Consider the following 25,537-nt stretch of genomic DNA (forward strand, 5'->3'; position numbering starts at 1 on the left):
TTGCAAGGTGAAAGATTAATGTTATCGCTAAGTGTAATGTGTTCTTAATGAGGTCCTATAAAAATTAATTGAGAAGGTGTAACGACCAACTTGGGGAATTGTTTTATGGATTTGGTATAAAGGAAGGACATTTTAGTTTATCAAGTATGAAATGGAGAAGTTATTGTAAATAGCAGAGAGAGAAGAATGTGAAGTTGAGCAGAGAAGAGAGGAAGTGAAGGAAACTTCATTACTGAGGTTTTATTATGTGATCCGAGTTGTGATATTTGGGTTCAAGGTTGATAACCTAGTCTACAAGGTTTAATACTGATTAATTTGGTTACAGAATAAATGAAAGAGGAACATAATAATAAATTACTTGTTTTGGTAGTGAGCTCTTCTTGTAATTGAAATTGCATGTTTGGGCAGTGGGCTCTTCTTGCATAGATTATACTACAACTCCTAATAGGGTTGGAATCTCCTAACATGGATTCAAAGTCTCCTAACATGGACTCTATGTACTAAATGTTGTAATAGAATTTTGATAGGTTCCATACTCTAACAAGGAATATTTATAGAAGTGCATCATCTTGTGGACATCATTCCCATTGGGGTTTTCCCTCTGATCAAGGGTTTCCCTAGTTAACATATCTGATGTTATTGTCTATGTACATCTTGTTATGGTTGTTGTTTACTTTGATTGAATGGATAAGATTGTTTAAGGATAATAAATTTTTTAATTAATGGATAACTGATTCAAACCCCAACATCCCCCCCCTTCCCCCCAAAATTATCTTGGTGGACTATTGTTTTTAATAATTGGTATCAAAGCATCACGTCCTTGAAGGTAAAGTTTAAAATTTTGGGAGATCCATGGCAAGTATGTTTAGGAAAGATAGTCCTACATCTGATAGAGGAAATTTTGACACCCAAATGGTGGAAATTCTTGTTGAGTTATTAGATTTTTGTAAAGAGTAGAGTATTACGTTTTTAGATCAAGAGTTCTTCTATTGTATATAGAGTCACTTTTCATCTACATGCCCTAAGAGAATATGGAAATATTCTAGAAAGGGTTTTCTTTTTTATTAAGATGAAGAATTTTAATCAAGTATGTAAATATTATTGAATAATTGTGATAATGAGCATAGTTTGGTTAATCAAGAGGAAGAAAAGGAAGAGACAACTTTGGAGACTATTATGGAAAGTGAAAATGTAAGAGTTGATGAGAAATGTAGAATACAAGAAAGAATAGTTGATTACAACTTAGATAATGATTTTGTTACTAAACCATGGAATGATGAAGTATTCTTTGAGACTAATAATGATTTGCAAAATGAAGGAGAGTTAAGGAAAGAACAAAGCTTAGAACCTTTAGCAAATCCAAGAGTTGAGATAACAACTACTACTTTGGGAAAGAATATGATAAAGAATGACCCATCCGAGTAGATCATTAGAAGAAAAGATAAAGGTGTGATGAATAGTAGAAGAGTCAATGAAGAACTATGTTTGATAGCTCAAGTTGAACCCAAGAATTCAAATGAAGCATGTAAAGATGACCAATGGAAAGAAGCTATGAAAGATCAATTGGATCAAATAGTAAAGAATGAGACATGGGAATTGGTCCCTAGACCAACTGACAAGAATTTGATAGGAACTAAATGGGTATTCAAGAATAAGATAAATGAACAAGGAAAAGTTGCAAGGAAAAAGGCATGATTGGTATGTAAAGAATACTCACAACAAGAAGGAATAGACTATGATGAGACCTATGCTCCTATGGCTATAATTGAAGTAGTAAGATTATTCTTAGCATATGCAACATATAAGAAATTCAAATTATATCATATGCATATAAAGTCAGCATTTCTAAATATAGAACTTGAAGGATGTGCTTTGATAGATGATAAGGACATAGTATGTAGATTGAAGAAATCATTGTATGGCTTGAAGCAAGAACCCAGAACCTGGTATGTAAGATTGGATAGGCATTTGGCAAAGCTTGGATATAGAAAAGGTATGATAGATAGTAATCTCTATTGGAAAGAAATTGATGATGGATTTATGATTTTGGAAATATTTGTTAATGATATCATATTTGGAGGAAACGATGAGGAAAGTGAAAAGTTTGCAGAAGAAATGAATAAAGAATTTGAAATGAGTATGATAGGAGAAATGAAATATTTTCTAGGATTGAAGATTATAAAGAATAAGGAAGGAATCTTTATTTCTCAAAATAAGTACTTGAAGGATTTTCGAAAAAGTTTTGGTATGGAAACATGTAAACCTATTGGAACCCCAATGGTAATTGGACATGAGTGATCTACAAAGGATGAGACACCTACTATTGAGAAGAATAAGTATAGATCTATGATTAGAGGTTTGCAATATCTGACTCACACTAGGCCAGATATAGAAAATGTAGTTGGAATTGTTAAAAGATTCCAAGCTAATCCTAGAGAAGTGCATTATGCAACAATTAAAACATTATTTAGATATCTAAAAAGAACACCAAATTTTGGATTTTGGTATGATGAGTCTAATTATTTTACTCTAAGTGCTTATACTAATGTTGATTGGGCAAGTAGTATGGATGATAGAAAGAGCACCAATGGTGGATCCTTCTTTCTTAGAGGAAGATTGGTTTCTTGGATCATCAAGAAGAAGGATTGTACCTCACAAAGTACAATAGAAGTAGAATATGTTGCAATGAAAAAGAATTTTAATCAAGTTGTTTGGATGAAGAAAATTCTAAAGGATAGAATTAAGTGAACTTATTTTCATACATTGTGACAACACAAGCACAGTAAATATGTCTAAGAATCTAGTGTTGCATTGAAAGACCAAGCATATGATTTCTATCAAGTATCACATGTTGAGAGAGAAAGTTGTAGATAAGGAAATTAGATTGGAGTATGTGAGCACTAAAGAGCAGATTGTAGATATATTCACTAAGCCTCTTTCCAAAGAGACTTTTGAGTATTTGCAAGGTATGCTAGGGGTTATGCCTCTTCTTACATTAGAGTAGAAGATGCAAGGATGCATCAATCTAGTGTAATAGAGCACCCTTGTTTTTCTAGACTTAATGTTGATGCTTCATGTATGGGGGAGTATCTATGATGAATGGATTCATCTAGGACTCTTGTTGGATGTTATTTTTGAATAATGTCTTTAGACACTTGAGCTAATAAGAATTAGTTGTTGTAGAGTTTGATGGTTGTTGAAACCTTTGACATTGATGCCAATGGGGGAGAATATTAGCATTAAAAATAAATTAGGAAGAAGTTTCAAGTTGGGGAGATGATTAGCATGGAAAAAAGTTTGGGAGAATGGTTCGTGACGAGGATTTGAAAAGAAAGGTTAATAGTCTTTAACTATTTGTATTCTAGGAACCAAATGTTTCTCATCTATGTTTCCATCAGTGCCAAAGGGGGAGATTGTTGGAAGCATGAATGTTGATGATATTCCTATGGGGGAGTGTTGTAGATATGTTACTATGATGATATGTTACATTCATGACTATGTTTGTCATTGATGTCAACATAGCATTTTTTTTTGGTTTCTGATAGAAGAATAGTGGAAAGATCAATTTGGTACGGATGGATAGTTGAATTTTGTCACTAGCTTAGGTTATGGGAGATACTTTTGACTATCTAGTATATGGAGTTAACATTGGGTGAAAAAATCTTAAGTCTAGAAGAAGTTATGTAAGTTTTGGTGATGTTTTTTCTGGGATAGAGTTTACAAGGGCATGTTTTGGTAAACTTGTTATATCTCTTAGCATAATTGTCATTCTGAGAATTAAGGTTAAGGATATGAAGAATGCATGTTGATGATGACATGGTCAAGAGATCTTTTCATAATATTGTGTGTACATAAAGTTATTTAAGTTGCAAGGCAGAAGATTAATTTTATCACTAAGTGTAATGTGTTCTTAATGAGGTCCTATAATAATTAATTGAGAAAGTGTAACAACTAACTTAGGGAATTGTTTTATGGATTTAGTATAAAGAAAGGACATTTTCTTTTATCAAGTATGACATGGAGAAGTCATTGTAAGTAGTAGAGAGAGCAGAATATGAAGTTGAGCAAAGTAGATTGGAAGTAAAGGAAACTTAATTACCGAGTTTCTATTGTGTGATCTAAGGTTTGATGTTTGGATCTGAGGTTCATGACCTAGTCTAGAAGGTCTAATAGTGATTGGTTTAGTTGATATAACAAAGGTAATAGGAATATAATAGTAAATTACTTGTTTTGGTAGTGAGCTCTTCTTGTAATTGAAATTGCAAGTTTGGGCAGTGAGTTCTTCTTGCATACATTGTACTACAACTCCCAATAGGGTTGGCGCAACTCCTAATAGGGTTGAAATCTCCTAACAAGGATTCAAAGTCTCCTAATAGGGTCCATACTATAACAAGGAATATTTATATTAGTACATCATCTTGTGGGCATCATTCTCACTAAGGTTTTACCTCTAATCAAGGGTTTCCCTAGTTAACATATCTAGTGTAATTGTCTATGTGCATCTTGTTATGGTTGCTATTTACTTTGGTTGAATGGATAATATTTTTTAAGGATAATAAATGTTTTAATTATTGGATAACTGATTCCCCCCTCCCTCCAGTTATCTTGGTGGACAATTTTTTCTAACAAGAAATGTTGTGGGCCCCATAGAAAGTTATCAAAACTATCCATCACAATGGAGATAGTCATGTGGAAGGAATACATTAGGATTGACAACCAACCATCATAATTGTGATGGTGTGCTATATTAATATTAAAACCACATTGTCGACAAACATTGAATAGTTATGGTGCAATCATAGGTTAAAATTGAGTTTCACTTGGTTTCAAGAATAGTTTAATATTCTCTACTTATCAAGGCCAACCATGTGAAGGTGGAAGCTCATTTGGCCCAACCCCGTAACATCTAAATTTCCCATTAACATCTAAAATATTTAAGAATGGATCAATCTTTAAAGTACAAAAAAAGGTACCAAACTTGCAAAAGTGACATCATTTTCCCATCTTCTAGTTCATGTCATTTTTTGCATCACATCCAAAATAAGATTCTACCACTATGAATTGAGAATGCATGTGCAACTGCATTCAAATGCATGGATAGTAGGTGGAGCTGATAAAACACAACACAATTACATTTATTTAATAGGTCTATTAAGTTTTTAAAATTATAATTAAAGACCTCTAACAAAATTGAAGACCTATTGTGTTTTTCAGCTCTTCCTGATGTCATATGCATATGAATTGATATTGCATATTGAACTATGGTGTTCTTTTGCATTTCCTAAAATGAAGATATTCACACAAGTAGTTGTCATAAAATCATAGGTTATTGTTGAGCTTCACTTGGTTTTGAGAATAGTTTAATATTCTCTACTAGTCAAAGCCAACCACGTGAAGGTGGAACCTCATTCCCCCCCCTCCTCCTAAAATCTAAATTCCCCATTAACATCTAAAATATTTAAGAAAGGATAAATCTTTAATGTACTTGGAATGTGCTCATTGCCTCCTGCTACTCTCAGGGGAAGTCAATCTTCATTGCTCTTGATAAATTCATCACATGGGTACATCCAAGAATGTCCTCATCATAAAATGAATGCAATATTAGAAAATTCCCCCCAAGATATAATAGTTCAAGTGAAATAAACACATGAAAAATGAGAGATAAAAAGAGGAATCTACTTACCAATAGGCGTTTCCATCACATCTATGGCTATGCTACCTATTGAGTGAGTTTTATTGTTTTTTTGTTGTGCCAATATGTCTTTTTTTATATCCATACATACATACATACATACATACATACACATATATACATGCATATATAAAGATCACAAGGGCATGACAACAAGATGCAAAGATCACAAGGGCATGGCAACAAAATGCAGCGATTACAAGGGCACATACATACATACATACATACATACATACATACATACATACATACATACATACATACATACATACATACATACATACATACATACATACATACATACATACATACATACATACATACATACATACATACATACATACATACATATATATATATATATATATATATATATATAGAGAGAGAGAGAGAGAGAGATCTTTTTTAAGGTGCTAAGTGACTTACCTCAAGATCCTCCACAAAAATAACATGTAGACTAGGAAAAATGGGTAGAGTTCACAAGAAATTTTAGAAAAACATATCATAGAAGATATTTTTATAAAGAAACAAGCCATAGCCCAGTTAAATGGGTCTAGTTGTTGATTAACTAGTTTGATATATACATATATTTAACTGGGTTATGGCTTCTACAATGGAATGGACCTCGTGATTATGGCATTTAAAAAGAAGAAAAACTTGCTTCTTCAACTCCTTACACTCAACTATTCATTGATGTTATTCTTCTAGCAGTGAGAATAGTTGCTAAAAATTTCTAGGAGCTAATGGACCCAAAATTTATAGGAGCTAAGGGACCCTGAATCTATGCTACATTTTCTAGAGACATGGGAAAAGTTACTACTGGCTTTAGTACTTCATAACATTCTGGATCATATAGTGATGTCCAAGTTAATAGTAGCAATAGATAATTGGGATGTATAGATTACAAGGGCATGATGAAAAATTCCTATACAACTCTCATCATATTAGGTACAATAAAATGAACAAGATGTAGAGATCACAAGGTCACAACAATCAAATGCAAAGAACACTAGGGCATGAAAACAAAATGTAGTGATTGCAAGGGCACATTAATGAAATATTATATCTTCACATGATCTATAGATACATACATACATTTATATGTATGTATGTATGTATATGAATATTCATACATATGCATATATAAATACATACGTACATACATAGAAACATATACATACATGCATATATGTGTATGTATGTATACAAAGATAACTTTTTTAAGATGCTTATTACATCTTAGTAGAACAAAAAAATTGATCCAATTGCATACATATTCCAAAATCCAAATAATAAAACAATAAAAGTCACTCCACTTGTGCTAAGTGACTTAGCTCGAGATCATTAAAAAAAAAAATGTTGGTTGTTCCTTTTATTGCACATAATATGATGACAATTCTATAGGAGTTTGTAATAAACCTAGGTAATCAACAACTAGACCCATTTAACTGAGTTATTGCTTGTATATATGCATATATTTAATTATTTTATGGCTTCTACAAGGGAATGAGCCTCGTGACTATGGCATTTGCATACGCAAAAGAATAACTTGCTTCTTCAACTCTTACACTCAACTCTTAATTGAAGTTATTCTTCTACCAGTGAGAATAGGTGCTACAAATTATTAGGAGCCAAGGGACCCTAAACCTATGCTATGTTTTTTGGATACATGGGAGAAGTTACTACTAGCTTTAGTACTTCATTACATTCTAGATCATATAGTGATGCCTGAATTAACAATGACGGTAAATACTTGAGATCCTCATAGGGAGAGTGTGCCAATACATGCATGGTTACATCCTTGGCTTCCATTATCGGGCTAGTGTATGGAGCCTTTATATCCAACCATTCATTATAAATTGGGGAATGCACTTCATGTCTGGCATTCAAGTGATGCATCTATATATGCAATTTTGTCACCTTGGAAAATTGTATTTGATCTTGCTAGCTGGGAACAACTGATTGTTCATTTTATTATACCTAATATAATGATAGTTCTATAATAATTTATAATAAATCTAGGTAATTAGCAACTAGACCAAATTAACAGCAACAGTAGATACTTGGGCTCCTTGTAGGGAGAGTGTGTCAATAGATGCATGGTTACATCATTGGCTTCCATTGTTGGGCTAGTGTATTGAGCCTTTATATCCAACCATTAATTATAAATTGGGGAATGTGCTTCATGCCTAGCATTCAAGTGATGCATCTTCATATGAAATTTTATCACCTTGGAAATTGTATTTGATCCTACTAGCTGGAAACAACTAATTTTTCATTTTATTGTACCTAATCTAATGATAGTTCTATAGGAATTCATAATCAACCCAACTAATATGCAACTAAACCAAATTAATAGTAGCACTAGATACTTGGGATCCTTGCAAGGAGAGTGTTCCAATACATGCATGGTTACATCCTTGGCTTCCATTTTTGGGCTAGCATATGGAGCCTTTATATCCAACCATTCGTTATAAATTTGGGTATGCTCTTCATGCCTAGAATTCAATTGATGCATCTACATATGCAATTTTATCACCTTGGGAAGCATTATTTGATCCTACTAGCTAGGAATAATAGATTGTTCATTTTATTATACCTAATTTGATGATAGTTCTATAGAAATTTGTAATCAACTAGCTAATTAGCAACTGGACCAAATTAACAATAGCAATAGATACTTGGGATCTCCATAGGGAGAGTGTGCCAATACATGCATGGTTACATCCTTGGCTTCCATTGTTGGGCAAGTGTATAGAGCCTTTATATCCAACCATTCATTATAAATTGGAAAATGCACTTCATGCCTAGCATTCAAGTGGTGCATTTGTATATGCAATTTTATCACCTTGGAAATCATTATTTGATCATGCTAGCTGGGAACAATAGATTGTTCACTTTATTGTACCTAATATAATGGAAATTCTTCAAGAATTTGTAATCAACCAAGCTAATTAGAAACTAGACCAATTTAACTAGGTTATGGCTCAGGCATGTGCTATTCCCATTTACCATATGGTTGCAATGTTGGAGGCAACATTTTTTATTTGTGCAGGATATGGAGGAAGAGTAGTGGTGTTGGAAAACATTAAAATTTAATAACGTGAAGTCACCTTGAGGAGCTTGTGTATGCTCTTGGAAAACATGTCATCAAAAATGGTCATCATGACCTTATTTTCTTCTACATGTTTTTACATGGAGCCTTTGCACACCTAGTGCTCAAAAATGTCTACTTAAGAATGTATGTGAACCTAAAATGCACTTCTCTATGGTGAAATATGTAGAAAATCATGTAATCCTTCATCACACAAGATCTTTTGCTTGGTATGCTCACTCATTAAGTTAAGTACCCAAGTTTGCATTTCAAATCATGATTTATCTATTTTGGGCTTAAGAACTAGTATGACAGTCTAGAAAGAGTACCTAAGAAGAGATGGATCTCACATTCATTCATTAATAAAATATAGAATTCATTCCTTATCACATGATGTAAAAAATAATTATGAGCATCCATAAAATAATCTCATAATGTCCAAAGCTAACATCTAACATTAGTTCACCTTTTAACATTTATTAACAATAGAAAATAAATACATGACATTCAATAACATGTGAAATAAGGTATTTAAACATGCATCAACCAATTATGATTTAATTTTGGATCACCTATCTGATTAGTTTGGAATTTTGTTCTCACCAAAAATCATAAAATGTAAGAACAATTGTGCCAAAAAGAGCGTAAAAAGATGATTATCATGCACCAATCATTTTTTTAACTCTTTTGGCACAATCGTTCTTAATTTTTTGGCTCAACCTCCAACTGGTCAGTATGTGTTTTGAAAAATTATTGTTGGAATGTGAGTCATGAAAAGAGAAATATCAAATTTGAAAAAGATGTATATAAATGCAATTAATTTTTAAACTTTAATTTTATAAACTTACAAAGAGAACCATAGAATTTTAAGAAACTATTGTGGTTTGTACTATTTTAAAATTATAGTTACAAGTGATAAAGTCATATACCTTTGATTCAAAGAGTGCAAATAATGGAAATGAAGTATTGTAGAAGGTACAAGCTCTACTACGCCCGCGCTCCATGTGGATGGAACTATTAAGTAGAGAATAGTTACATCCATCCATCCATATACACATACCTGGTTAAGTGCTACCTAACAATGTCCAAGGCTACCTAACTATGTCCAAGGCATTTGCACACTAGAGGCATACTCTGCCTACCAAGTTACCTACATACCTGTATCTATAGGATCAAGACTCTTGAAATAATCACTCTAATAAATATGTTGTTATGGTCTCTAATTTTTTTGACATATTTGTATTCCTATAACCATTGGTGAGTTTTACCCACCTTATACAACTCTTTGCCATCATACACCCACTCAAGTGAATCAAGCAATTTTCTATAATTACAATACTACAATACCCTAGTGTGTAAGATTTTTGTTGTAGTTTTTAGTTAATGTAAGGTTAACCTATATACATCCCAACTTACTCCTTATATAGTTATGTTTAAAATCTTGTGACAATAATCAATGGGTCTAAATAGACTAGTCAAGTTAATGCTGAAATGCAGAGTTTAACCTTCTATTTTCAAAAGCCAAGTACACTAGGTACATATAATGTATTAAAATATAATCCTCATGAGTTAACATATAATGTCTTAAAATAGTTAAGTGCTTCCTAACTATGTCCAAGGCATCTACACACTGGAGGCATGCTTTGCCTACCAGGCTACCTACATACTTGTATCCACGGGATCAAGACCCAAAAGAGTTTCTAATTCTTTTGATGTAGTTATATTCCTATAACCACTGGTGAGATTTACTCACCTAATAAAACTCTTTGCCATCACACAGCCACTCAGAAAAATCAAGCAGTTTTCTATAATTACAATACTATAATTCCCTGGTGCAACCTTTGTGTTTTAGTTTACAGTTAATGTAAGGTTAACCTATATATGTCCTAACTCAATCCTTTATTGTTATGTTTAAAAGCTTGTGAAAATACTTGTGGCCATGCTACCTATTGAGTGAGTTTTATTTTTTTTATATTGTGCCAAGATCTCTTTGTTTATATAAATACATACATACATATACACATATATTTACATATACATATGTATATACATACATACATATGCAGAGATCACAAGGGCATGACAATGAGATGCAGAGACCACAAGGGCACAACAACAAAATACGATGATCATAAGGGCATGACAACAAAATCCTAAATCTCCACTGATCTCCATAATACAAAAGATCTCTCTATATGAATACATACAAACATATGCATACATACATACATACATACATTTGCATATGCAATTTTATCACATTGAAAAACTATATTTGATCCTACTAGCTAGGAACAACTGATTGTTCATTTTATTGTACCTAATCTAATGATGGTTATGTAGGAATTTGAAATCAACCCAACTAATTAGAAACTAGAAAAATTTAAATAGGTTATGGCTTGTTTCTTTCTAAAAATAATTGCTATGACATGTTTTTCTAAAATTTCTTGCCCATTTTTCCTGGATTGCATTATTTTTGTGCAGGATCTTGAGATAAGTCAGTTAACACAGGTTAAGTGAGTTTTATAGCTTTATTATTTGGATTCTAGAATATGGGCTTTGTTTTATCATTGGCTTTGTTCAAGTCCTACTTTTAATAAAGTAACAAAGTGGCTTTTAGGGGGGAAAGGACTATATAGTGAAGAGGAAACTTGAAAACTTGAATCTTGAAATGTTGAAATAAAAGCTATCAAGGATCAAAAACCTATGGAAGAGTTACAACATCATTTGAAGTTGATTTTAGATATAAATAAAAAAAAATTACATAAATCTTTCCCTATTTGTTTTCATTATGGAGGGTTGCATGTGAAAGAGGGTGGAGAGCTCTAAACATTGGTGGAGATTTCATTTTTGTGCCTTTATGATTGTTGCATTTCATTGTTGCACCCTTATGATCTTTGTATTTTTTTGTCATGCCCTTGGTGGAGATCAGTGGAGATCTAGGATTTTGTTATTGTGTCCTTATGATCTCTATATTTCATTATCATGCCCTTGTGATCTCTGTTCCCTTACTCTGGGATTTCATTGTCATGTCTTACCCTTTTTTTCTATGTGCCCTTTGTAGTGCTACAACATTTGGGGTCAAATTACAATGACAATTTGTGACGGCGGTGTAATTTGTGGTGTTCGGTCCCAAATGTAGTAGTACTTGCTCTATGATTTTCATTAAGGAGAGAAGAGTTACCTATGTAAATGTTCTTCTCTTTTCTTTCTAAACATGTATCTCATTATATTTCCCCCAGCAAGTGATTAGAGAAGCTTCTCTTTAGATATATGTATGTGTATATATACATACATACACACACACATTCGGGCCCAAATATACTAGTGCTTGCTCTGTGATTTTCTTCAAGGGGAGAAGAGTTACCTATGAAAATGTTCTTCTCTTTGCTTTCTAAACATGTATCTCATTATATTTCCCCTAGCAGGTGATTAGAGAAGCTTCTCTTTAGGTATATGTATATTTATACATGCATACATACACACACATATATACACATATATACATATACATATGTATATATGTATATACATACATACAAACATACATGTACAAAGATCACAAGAGCATGACAATGAGATGCAAAGATAGTCATGATGTAGAGATACATACATACTTACATATACACATACATACATGCATGCATGCATGCACACATACATCTGCATATGCAATTTTATTACCTTGGAAAGCTATATTTGATCTTTACCCAATCACCAAGAGATAATATAATTTATAAGTACAAATTTTTGCATGCTTAGTTTGGTATGAATAGTTTTGATTGAATTCATCTCAGGAGAGTGAATATACTCATGATGATAATAGTTCCAAGTATTGGGTCTTTAGAAGAGAGAGACTTATAGAAGATTAGATGTTGTTTATGAATGTGGGATGATTCATCTATGTGAATGGCTGATTGGGCAAGTTGCAAAAAATCAGGGTTATAGTTGCAAGTAGTTTCATTAATTTGACAAGGGAATCAACTTTAAAAATGGGATGATCAAAATTGGCATGTCCATCCTTATGATAGATGTCTCTGTCTCATAATAGAAAATTACTCAAATAACAAGTGAAAAATTATTAAATATATGGAAAATCAAATGAATGTTCACCTATATTATTTTTGAAGGCCAGAAATATAATTTGGTGGGAAAGCCATAAGCTATATGGCTCCACATTGCGGCTATTCCATTGTCAAGTAGTGGAAACTCTTCATGTTAAATATGAAGATCTTGAAATTAAAAAAGATAACTATCAGATATCTATATTTATGTTTTAGTGATAAAAAATATATAGTCTAATTTTAAGAAAAATAATAGTCTTAAATGTATATGATTTTAAATAAAATAAACAAGAGTACTAGTTGTAGCTATATATTTTTAGTATTATTGATTATGTTAAACAAAATGTTCAATAAAATAAGTATAAAGTAACATAAATAGATCATCTGGTCGATCCTATTATGATTTAATGTGAATGCATTCAATCATTACTTGGATGATATCATGTACGAGATCTTTGCTCAATCACCAAGAGATAATATAATCTATAAGTATAGATTTCTGCATACTAAGTTAGGTATGAATAAATTCGATTGTATGCAAGGATAATTTCTTGTGTGAATTCAAGACATGAATGCTTAATTTAATTTAGCACAAGTATTATGCAAGTGTATATGTATGCATGTAAAGTAGTTCACATAGTGAACTAATTTACATACATACATGCACATATGCATACAATCATCATAATCAATTATCCTTGAATTTGACCAAAGCTATTATATATGAACAAGAGATAAATGTTTAGAAGTAAAAGAAAAGAACATTTACAAAGGTACCTCTTTTCCCCTTGAAGAAAATCATAGATCAAGGGCATGAAGATCACAAGGGAATGACAAAAAGTCCTAGATCTCCATTAATCTGCAGCAATGTTCAGAGCTCTCCACCCTCATTTGGAGCTTTCCACCCTCTTTCACACACAGCTCACCACACTCAATCAAAACAAATCTCAAATGATTAATGTCATATTTTTTTTCTTTTTTATTTATAATCCATAATCTACAATCCACAAGATCTCTCTATATATATACATACATACATACATACATACATACATATACATACATGTATACATACATACATACATAAATGAAAATAATGATGCACTTATAAGAGTTTACAATTGTTGAACAAAATAAATGTTTTATAAGAAAATGCATCTGAAGAACTATTAGCTCGGAAGCAAGAACATGGTGTTGAAATAGTACAAAAAGTGCTTGACATGAGAGGTCCACGAGTGAGGGTGTTGACCAAGCTTGAAAACTTGAATGCTGAAATGAAAGCTTTTGATGATCAAACACCTATGCTAGAGCTACAACACATTATGAAGTTGATTTTAGATAAGGTAAAGGTAGATATTTAGCATTTTGATAATCAAAATGTAAGGCACAAGAGAGAGGGAGAAGGAGCTACTTTAGAAAGAGAACAACAAGGAGCAGCTTTAGAAAGCGACTACATGGAAAAAAAATAGCTAGAAAACATAAAGGTATTATGGGAGCCATTGGATAGAATCTAGGAAAGTGTTGTACTAGGTGCTATGACATTTGAATCACTTGCAAGTGTCTTTGCAAATTTACAATCCAAATATCAAATGCTTATAAGAGTGTTTCAAGTATTGGCATAGTCTCCTTGCAATGATCCCAAGTATCAAATGCTTATAAGAGTGTTTCAAGGTTGGGAACCACTTTAATATCCTGTGCATGGTTTAAAGGTAATGTCATTGTCGCAGAGGCTTCTACAAGAGAATGAACCTTGTGATTATAGCATTTACACAGAAGTAGAACTTGCTTCATCAACTCCTTACAATCAACTCTTCACTAAAGTTATTCTTCAATTCCTTGCATATGCAATTTTATTACCTTGGAAAATTATGTTTGATCCTGCTAGCTAGAAATAGCTTACAGTTCATTTTATTGTACCTAATTTGATGATAGTTCTAAAAGAATTTGTAATCAACCCAACTAATCAATGTATTCTAGAATATGTATGCATCTAGATCAATTTTTCTATTGTGTAGATAAGATGTAATAAGAACCTTAAAGAAGATCTCTAAATATACATGTTTAGAAGGAGATATAAAGAGATACCTATTTAGAAGGAAAAGAAAGCAACATTTACACACCCTTGAAGAAAATCACAAAGTTAGGGCATGGCAACAAAATCATAGAACAAGGGCACAACATGACAATGAAATCATAGAGAAATTTCATTTCATGGCAACAAAATCGCAAAGCTAGGGCATGACACTGAAATCATAGAGCAAGGGCACAAAAATGAAACACAAATTTCACAAAGGCACACCAAGCACATATGCATAATAACAAGGCTCATTCCTTTGTAGAAGACATAACCCAGTTAAATATGCATATATATTAACCCAGTTAATAAGCAAATAGACCCATTTAACTAGTTATGACTTGTTTCCTGCTAAAACTATCTTCTATGATATGTTTTTCTAAAATTTCTTCTGAACTCGGCCTATTTTTCATGGTCCACATTATTTTTGTGTAGGATCTTGAGGTTAGTCACTTAGCACAGCTTGAGTGAGATTTTTTGTTTTATTATTTGGATTTTGAAATATGTATGCAACTAGATCATATATGTAATAAGCACCTTGAAAAAGATTTCTCTAAATATATAAAGAGACACATGCTTAGAAGGAAATATGAAGACACACATGTTTACAAGGAAAATAAATTTTCTTTTACATACGTACTTCTTCTTGACCTTGAGGAAAATCACATATCAAGGGCACATAGATCACAATGGCACAGCACGACAGTGAAATCACAGAGCAAGGGCACAACAAGACAATGCAATCGTAGAAAAAGGGAACAACACAATAAGGGCATGGAAACAAAATAAAAAGATCATGAGGGCACAAAAACCAAATGCATTGATCACAAGGGCCACAAAGATTTTCAAAGCTCTCCACCTCTTTCATGCACAGCTGTCTACCTCTTTCATGTGTAGTTCTCTCCAAAATCAAAACAAATGGAAAATGATTGTCATGTTTCTTTTTTTGTTTTATGCTCATGCTCAGGCATTGCATTACAATACAAGTGCTAGTATTGTGATGGTGTCAGGTAAAATTTCAAAAAAAAATGAAAATGACCACAAATTACACCATCATCACAAATTTTCGTCACAATTTGACCCCAAATGTTGAAGTGAAAATAAATTGACTAAGATGGAGGATATTGGTACCTGGGCGAGTAGTTACTTCCAAAATTCTTATAAGGAAGAGCAAAGGGAAATCAATAGGGAGGACAATAAGTGGCTAATTGATTCCATTCCTAATGTGCTAACAATGGAGGAGAATGTTGTTCTTTCTCATCAGGTTACGGAGGAAGAAGTGTGTAGGTTTTTTTTCTCCATGAAGGCTTATAAATCTTTGGGTCCTGATGGCTTCCCCCCAACTTTCTTCCAACTTTTCTAGGATGTAATAAAAATGGATGTGGCTAGAGATACAAAAGATTTCTTTAGGACTGGGAATATGCTAGAAAGAACTAATAGAACATTTATTGTTCTGGTCCAAAAAAAAAGGACCTAGGGTATCTCTCTGACTTCAAGCCTATAAGCTTATGTAATACTATCTATAAGATCTTCTCTAAGATCTTGGTGAACAGCATAAAACCACTACTCCACAAATTTATTGGTAAATCTCATAATGGGTTTGTCTTGGGTTGCCAAATCTAGTATGCTACTATTACCACCCATGAGGTAGTTCACTCAATGGGGAAGAGTGGTAACTTGGGTATGGCTTTGAAACTTGATATTTTGAAAGCTTATGATTGGGTCAGTTAGTCCTTTTTTTATGAAGTCAATGAGAAGATAGGCTTCAACTAGAAATTCATTAAAATCATCAAAACTATGATTGAGAAATTGAGCTACTAAGTGCTTGTAAATGGTTAGCCCTATGGGAACTTTAATGTAGAAATGGGCCTTAGGCAAGGGGACCCTATTAATCATAGCTTTTGAAGTGTTGGGAAGAGAATTCTTGAAGATGGTAGAAAGGGGAGAGATTAAAGGTATTAAACTAGCCACCTCCCACTTGGTGGAGGGTATACAATAAGTTATGGATGATACCTTCCTAAGTGGAGATTCTTCAATTATTGAAGCTAGAGCCTAGAAACACGTCTTGGAGATCTATGCTTTAAATGTTGACCAAAAGATTGATCTTGATAAAAGAAAGGTGTTCTTCTTCAATATGGAGTCTGTATTCACAGGAGGGTGCTTATTATTTTGGGTTTCAATATGGCCTTTCTTCTTGATATTTATCTAGGGATCCTGTTAAATGTTAAAGAGGTAACTAATCAATTCTAGAATACTATTCTTGAAAGGATGCAGAAGAAGTTAATAGGATGGAAGGGTAAACTCTTGAGTAGTGTGGCAAAACTACAACTTTTGACATCCTCCCTATAGGGTATACATGTTTACTTCCTTTCCCTATTTAAGATCACTAAGGCTATGTCTAAGAAACTGGAGAAAATCCAAAGAAACTTCTTATGACATGGGAGGGAGGAAAAGAAGCACCTGAACTTGGTGAGTTGGGATACTGTGTGTCAACCAAAGTGTAAAGGTTTTTTAGGAATTAGGAAAGATTGTTGACTTGAATAATGGTCTCCTTACTAAAGTCAAATGAAAACTCGTGAAGGAAGAGGGGGTTGGTGTAGAATTCTCAAAGATAAATATATGGGGAACATTAATTACATGTATGGGCTATGGGAGAATGACCTACCAATGGGGTCCAAGATTTGGGTTGATATCATCAGAAATAGAAGTCTTCTTAGAAACAAAGTGAGATTGTTGGTGAGTGAGGATAGTTAGGTGAGATTCTGGGAGGATACTTGGTTGGTAAATTGCTCATCCGATCAAAGTTTGGGGCCCTAAGGGAGGATATCTAGCAGATGATGGGAAACAAGGTGATGGATGTAGGGTGAAACTATGGTTCAAATAGTAAGGATAATTGATAAGATAAAGAGCTAGTTCATCTTGCATTTAAATATTAATTTGGGGTCATAGACTAATGAAAGGTATAATGGCTATATGATCAAGGGATGAAGATAGCATGCCAAGTAGATATGAGTGTAGCTAGAATGCATTGGAGGAAACCTACAACATACCAAAAGAAGCTAGCAATAGGAACTGTCACTTCCTAGCAATAGGAGCTAGTCTAAATTTGTTAAAGAAAAGCTATTTTAAACTAAATAGAAAGAATAAAGTCTTAATCTAGAAATTAATATTATAATAATAAAATAAAGAAGCACACAAATCTAAGTTTGCATTTAAATCTCAAACAAACACAAATGAAAGATAATTCTATGTATGAAATAAAATCAAAATAATAACACACCAAAAATAAACACACAAACAATCTAAACTAAATCACCACTCATTACAAGAAGTGGATCCTACGTCCTTAGCATGCCTGGTGATGAAACATAAATTTTGTTCTACTCTATTGTGATAAGAATAATGATATTTTATTCATCCATGAATAAATATAGAATTCACATAGAGTTTTGCTACAGGAAGATGTGTACAAAAGCTTGCATTTCCCTTTGATACTAGTATCTCTCTTGTTTAAAGAAGATGCATATGTATAAATATCATTTGTATAACAAACTAGAACTATTTTAAGGATAGTGTAATATTTGTTTTCCTCCAACCAACAAAGATGACAATGGAATGACTCACGTACAATGTGTTGGCCACATATTCCAAATCTATTGAACCAATAATAGAAAACTAGGTATGGAATGGTTATATTCTTCTCCAGCCATATAGAAATATATACCACAAGTTTGCCAAAAAATTGAATATTCCAAAGATCAATTCCCATGTGGATAGAGCCATAACTTAGTGGAGAAAAATGTGGAGCATTTGTTGGTTGTAATAGTAAATTAGAAATTATGGTGTTTAGAAAACTGCATGTAACTTCCAAATGGTTTAGTTTTTGAAGATTTTGTCATACGGAAATTTAAATGGCCTCATTCTGCATAATAACCAAATTGTGAATTCTTGAAATTCATGCTCATTTTTCTACAAGTTGAAATGTAAAAAAAACTATGATATTTTTGATCGGTAGATATTTCTTTTTTCCATAAGTCCACATATCTTGTATTATATGTTCCATGATATATAAATATATATCTCAAGGAATAAAGTAACAATATTGATTAGTAAAATCAATCAATTATAAATTTTCATTAATATATCTAAAAACTTTATTAAGTATTACTTATTTATGTTTAACCATATGCAACATAAGATGATTAAAATATGGATGAAATGGAATATAATAGAATATGGAAATGAATATAATGGTATGTAAAATGGTGAAGAGATGGTATGAATATGGGTCATAAATGGCTCTCATCATTCCCCCCAACTTAACACAATCATTATGATCAAGAGGTCTTTAGTTTTAAATGGAAGTACTTGAATTTATGGCTTTAGATGTCTCCACCCTAAACCATGAGAACTCATATATAAACACCAATCCCTTTCTTCGCATAACAAGCTTTCTTTATTTTTTCTTCTTCAATAGGGATATCTCTTTGAAAATTTCATACGTTGTTTCTCTTTTATATTTTATTTTTATTTTCTTTTCATTTTTTTTATAGCATCATGGTTCACAAGATTATATATAGGAGAAATTTATCTCAATTAGCACAATAGGAGTTTAAATGGGCGAAATAGGAGAGATAAGAGACAAAGTAAAGGCTATTGTATGATGGATATGTGATGGAATTATTAAGAGTGATGGATAGAAGATAATAGAATGGAATTCCTCCTCCCAACTTAAAGGTTGACTATACTTAGGAAACAAGAAGAGGAAAGGTAAGGATGTTGCACATATGATCAATATAATAAGAAATATTAATAAATTTAAGAGATAAAATAATGAAAAATAAAATTGATTGTGTTACCAACATGTATCTCCATGGATGCTAAGGGTTGGAAGCCAAAAGATCACTAAAATTATGAAGCTTGAACAAAGAAGGAATCACAAATGCTAACTGGAATGAATGTTTGAGAAAAGATCACCATCTGAAAGAAGCAATATAGAGCACAATGAAGGGAGCTTGATCCATTTTCCATAGCACCTTGACTAAAATTTTAGCACTTATGGTAGGGGATCAAAAACAATAGAATTTGAAGCACAACCACATAGTGAAGCAACATGATATGCAAGTAACACTGAGAGAGAGAGAGAGAGAGAGAGAGAGAGAGAGAGAGAGAGAGAGAGAGAGAGAGAGCCAAAGAAGCAACCGAGTGTCCCTAAAAAATTGTTAACTCAACTCAATTATTGCATTTTTTTTTTTTAATTTTTAAAATCATTTTTTTCTTTTTCTTTTTAAAAAATATTGATATCAACAAGTGACCACTGGCAACCTAGTTTTCAACCACTCACTACTTAGTAGCACTATAAAAATAGTTTTTGCGACTAATAATTTATTTTGCAATTAACATCCACCAAAAATTGATTTCCAAATATTAACTAGCCAAAAAATGCCCAAAGGTTTTCTTTGTTGAATCTTTTATTCCTTTTTTTTGAATAACTACATAGATTGACCAAAGGAAAAATAAAATCCTTCTATGGATGATGAAGAGTGATGTCATCAAAACCTGATTTCTTTCTATGTCTTGACAAAAGGCATCATTGAAATTGGATTGGATAATGAACTTTAAATGATGATGAAGAATAACATGAGCATGATAACCACTTTCCCACAAAACCAATTTGATCCATGTATCCCATGCCATTGAATATGGAAGCTTCATCTAGAACTTTGGAACATATACATGCATACTTGGATACAATAATTACTCATAATGATGATAATCTATAAAAGACATATTGCTTTATGATGGCACCACATGAAGCTATGCTCTATTATCTTGGTGAGAATAAGAGTGAAAAACCAATTGTAGCCACCAATGTGTCCATAAAATTAGAGGTAGATAGAGACACATCTCTACGAAGGCATGTGATGATCTTCAATACCCCCAAGATGCTTATTTATGTCTTCAAGCTATCTCTAGATGTATAGCTCTATAGAATAGTACTAAAAGATTTAGGAATCTCATAGACCAAGTTACTGACCACCATGCTCCATATAGCTTGGAAAATTTGAGATAGAATGTGACTTAAAACACTCATGTAATGAAACGTTACCAATTGATATCATCTCACCACAATAAGAGACTTGTAACCATATTCTCAGGACCAAGCATATTAAGTATAGTAAAGAAATAGCATTCATTTGATAACTCCACCATTTAGTTTTTGAATGATGGGTAGAGTTATAAAAATTGATAATAATAAAATTAATGAATGAATTTTATATATAATATCAATTTTTCAATCAATACAAGAATGCATACCTTGAATTGGTTGAGATCTCACATGTGGAGGTTTATTAGAATTTCCAATGAAATAATTGATGGAGGTTTATTATAAATACCCCAACTACCAAAAAATTGGTGGGATTGCCCCCAAACTTAACATTAATGCTTACAAGGTCATGAGAACATTAAGATAATCCAAAGAAGAAAGTAATGTGAATAACACATTTACATATTTCTTGATTTATATTCAATTGATAAATCAATTGAATATTTTAAGAAGTCATTTGATTTCTCTATAATTTCACATTCCAAAAGAATAGGCATTCAAATCATCTAAGGAATCAAGAAAGTGATTCAATACCTATTATCTATGAACAATCATCCTAAGATACAACAACCAAGAAAGAGAACTATATAGATATTAATACCTTGATTCTTGTTAAATGAATGAATCATCCATAGTGTTTTGGATTATCTTAGGACAACAGACATAATAAACAATGAGGAATAAAGATCATCCATTTGCAACATATTTTGTTTGGTCATTAATGCATGTAATCCCTCATTGATTGTGCTTAATCAATTATCAATGGTCCCGAATCAATTAGTATGTGAGGATTTCATATTTGAACCATAGGTCTCCATAGATAAATATGGATAAGTAGAAAAGTAATAAAAGAGAGATCTTCTAGATTCTAACAACACATTTGTGAAACAATAAGTTCATGTTGTTTAATTTTCTTAGTGTATAATTAATTTTAACACACATGAGTTCAATGAATGCCTCACTTTGAATTGTGATCTTGTTTGTGTACAATTGTGATTCACTAAGAAGAAAACAAGAAAAAAGTTGATTATAATTCAAGAATTTATATTGTTCTTATAAGTCCATTAAAAAAATATTACATCCCTTATGTGCATCAATACATCCCAAAATTGATTTATCAATTTTATGCACATTATCATATTGTAAAGGGATCATTAAAATTTGATATGCAATTTTAACCACCTTATTATGAATTATTTTATAAGGCATTATAGTTTTCCTTAGTGGATATGGTCAAGTGGGTAGTATATGATGGGAATGAGATAATGGAAAAAGTTGTGTTGGATATAGAGTAGGTGAATTTAAGTACGATAGGAATAATGGAGATGGTAGAATATAAGATGAATATACTAGATGTTGTGATCATGCATGATTACATTCATTGTGCATACTAGGTGGGAAATTATGTTCTAAAGAAATATGTTTTCTTTGCAATACAGAGGAGTGATAATGCATGTTACCATCATAATTCATACCTTGATCTTCTTGATTTGATTTTTGAGATTATTCATTTGTTACAAAAAAAATACATGTTTATTCTCATCCCTAGTATTGTGAGGCTTATAAAGATCTTGTACTTTATTCACCATGAGATCTTGGTCATTTGAGTATATCCACCTATCATTTTTCTTGTAACAAATAAAACAACAAATGGTTAAATTTTCATTTATGAAATCACATTGTCCTAAAAATTCATCAATTATATGTTCTTATTCATATATAGAAATAACATTTGGACATACCTCTCGCAATGGAATATCAAGTTTATTTAAGTTGCATTTATTGGGTAGAGAGTGTGTTAAAACATCACCTTTGGTCACTACGATTCCTCCATGAATTTCTTCTTTTGTTTTAAAATTTGATGTACTTGAAAATTTCCTTTTCTTTATGAGTTACTCACAACAAAAAATGAAGAGAAAAAAAATGAATTTACCTACATCCTAAAACAAACAAAAATAAGGGATCTAACTTCTAGGATCTATCGACAAACTAAAAAAATGCAACATGATTAAGAAACAAAAATTAGGATTAATTACTCAGGCAATTGGCTAGCAATTGTAAAGTGTTCATCCTAATGCATTGTGTTTTAATCTAATTGAAAAAAATCATTGTATGAAAGATATTGTTGCTACAGAATATATGTTCAATCATTATTTTGTCACCAATTTCAAACCTGCTATTTTCTAGAATGGTAATTGCTTATAAGATCCAAGCACTATCACTTAGTTGATTGATGAAGAATCAATAAGATGTAACAAAAGCATCTAATAGAAAGGTTGAGTTATGGTTTTGGAATGAAGTGCAAAGATCAGTTAAGACAATGATAAAGTGATGTATTGACAATATACTTGAAGATGAAGAGGTTGGCTACACTTAGAAACTATAGAAGAAGAAATCATAATAAGACTGTTTGCAAAGCTTGATTAAATTCATTAGAGGGAGATGAGAAAACTAGTTCAAGCCAAGTAAAGATCAAGTGTTGAGTGAAGATCAAGAGTCGAGTGAAGATCAAGTGTCGAGTAAAGATCAAGTGTTGAGTAAAGATCAAGTGCCAAGTTGTGTTCATGTGCCAAGCATCAGAAAGTCAAAAGTGTCAAGCTATTGCATTATTTGAAAAGTCGAAGATTTGCCAAATTTGAGATGACATGGTTGTTATCTAGAATTTTGTGAACTAGATAGAATATAAGAATGATGAGCTGGTGTCATAGAACACTATATAAAATGTTTTTTGGCGAATACAACTGGATTCTAGACAAAGTTTCTAGATAAAAACAAGATATGGGATAGATACATTGTATCCTACCTAATCTTTTGAAACCCTAAAGTTGGAGAGGGAGAATCAAGCAGGAAAATTATTCCAAATTTCTATTTAAGGAGTCATAAGCTCACAAAGCTAAGAGGTTGGTCAAGTATGAAAGCATGAAGTGCTAAAGAAGGAGCTAAGGAGGAAGAGAGCACAAAAACTCTGTTTCGGTAGGTGACCACAAAGATGATTGCATTGGTATGATGAGCAAGAAGACTCAAGGAGATTAAGCTTGAGAGGAAGACAAGTTGTCAAAGCAACAGTGATTGAAGCCAAGCAAAGGATTAAACTAAAGTATGATTTGAAATTTGCAAGATATGTTTTGAGTTGTATCAAATCAAAAGCCCTTATTGTTACTCTCTAGCAATTGTAATAGTTAGTATAAATGCTATGGACTTAGGTTGGTTTAATAGCCATGTTGTAAATCCCTTAACAAGGTAACATTCCAAGTGAATTTTCCAAAGTCCTTTGACCAAGCCCATTCCTAATAGTATGGTGAAATCCTCTAACAAGGTCACATTTAATAGTGTGTTGTAAGCCTTTAACAAGGCATCACTTTAGAAGTGTGAGAATTGAGTAGCATGTTACTGGTGGTTTTTCCCAAAATGGGTTTCCACGTAAATCACTGTGTCATGTGTTGATCTTGCATGTTTAATTCCTGCATGTTGATTTGCTATAACTTGCTAAGATGGTTGTTTTAAGCTTGGATGCATGAATAGTTTAATGGGCTCATTATAATTGGTGAAAAAGTAGTATTAGGACATTTAGACCTTGGATAACTGATTCACACCCCCCCCCTCTCAATTATTCTAAAACAATCCCAACACATTGTTCCTAACTTAGCTCACTATGACTTCATGCCTTTAATACCTTTCCGTGGCAATAGCACCAAAAATGTAGGGTGAAATTATGGTTTAAATATTAAAGATAATTGATAAGATTAAGAGCTAGTTCATCTCACATTTAAATATCAATCTAGGGTCATAGACTAGTGAAAGGTATAATGGCTATATACTCAAGGGATGAAGATAGCATGCCAATTAGATATGATTGCAGCTAGAACACATTGGAGGAAACCTACAACAAACCAACAAAGTTGGCAACAAGAACTATCACTTCCTAGTGACAAGAACTAGTCTAAATTTGTTAAAGAAAAATGATTTTAAAATAAATAGAAAGAATAAAGTTTTAATCTAGAAATTAATATTACAATAATTAAATAAAGAAGCACACAAATCTGAATTTTCATTTAAATTTCAAACAAACACAAACCAAAAATAATTCTATGTATGAAATAAAATCAAAATAATAAAACACCAAAAATAAAAACACACAAATAATCTAAACTAAATCACCAATCATTCCAAGAAGTGGATCTTGCCTCTTTAGTATGCCTGGTGATGAAACATGAATTTCCTTCAACTCTTTCATGATCAAAATAATGATATTTTATTCATCCATAAAAAAAAATATAGAATTCTACTACTGGAAGATCTGTGTAAAAAAGCTTGTGGTTCCCTTTGATATCACTTCCTCTCCCATTTAGAGAAGATGCATATATATAAATATAACTTGTATAACAAACTAGACCTATTTGAAAGATAGTATAATATTTTTTTTCCTCCAACCAACAAAGATCACAATGGAATGAGTCACGTACAATGTGTTGGCCACATATTCCAAATCTGTTGAAACAACAAT

This window comes from Cupressus sempervirens, chromosome 11, assembly GCF_028749045.1.
Source record: "Cupressus sempervirens isolate cs-2001-9-10 chromosome 11, ASM2874904v1, whole genome shotgun sequence".
NCBI lineage: Eukaryota > Viridiplantae > Streptophyta > Pinopsida > Cupressales > Cupressaceae > Cupressus > Cupressus sempervirens.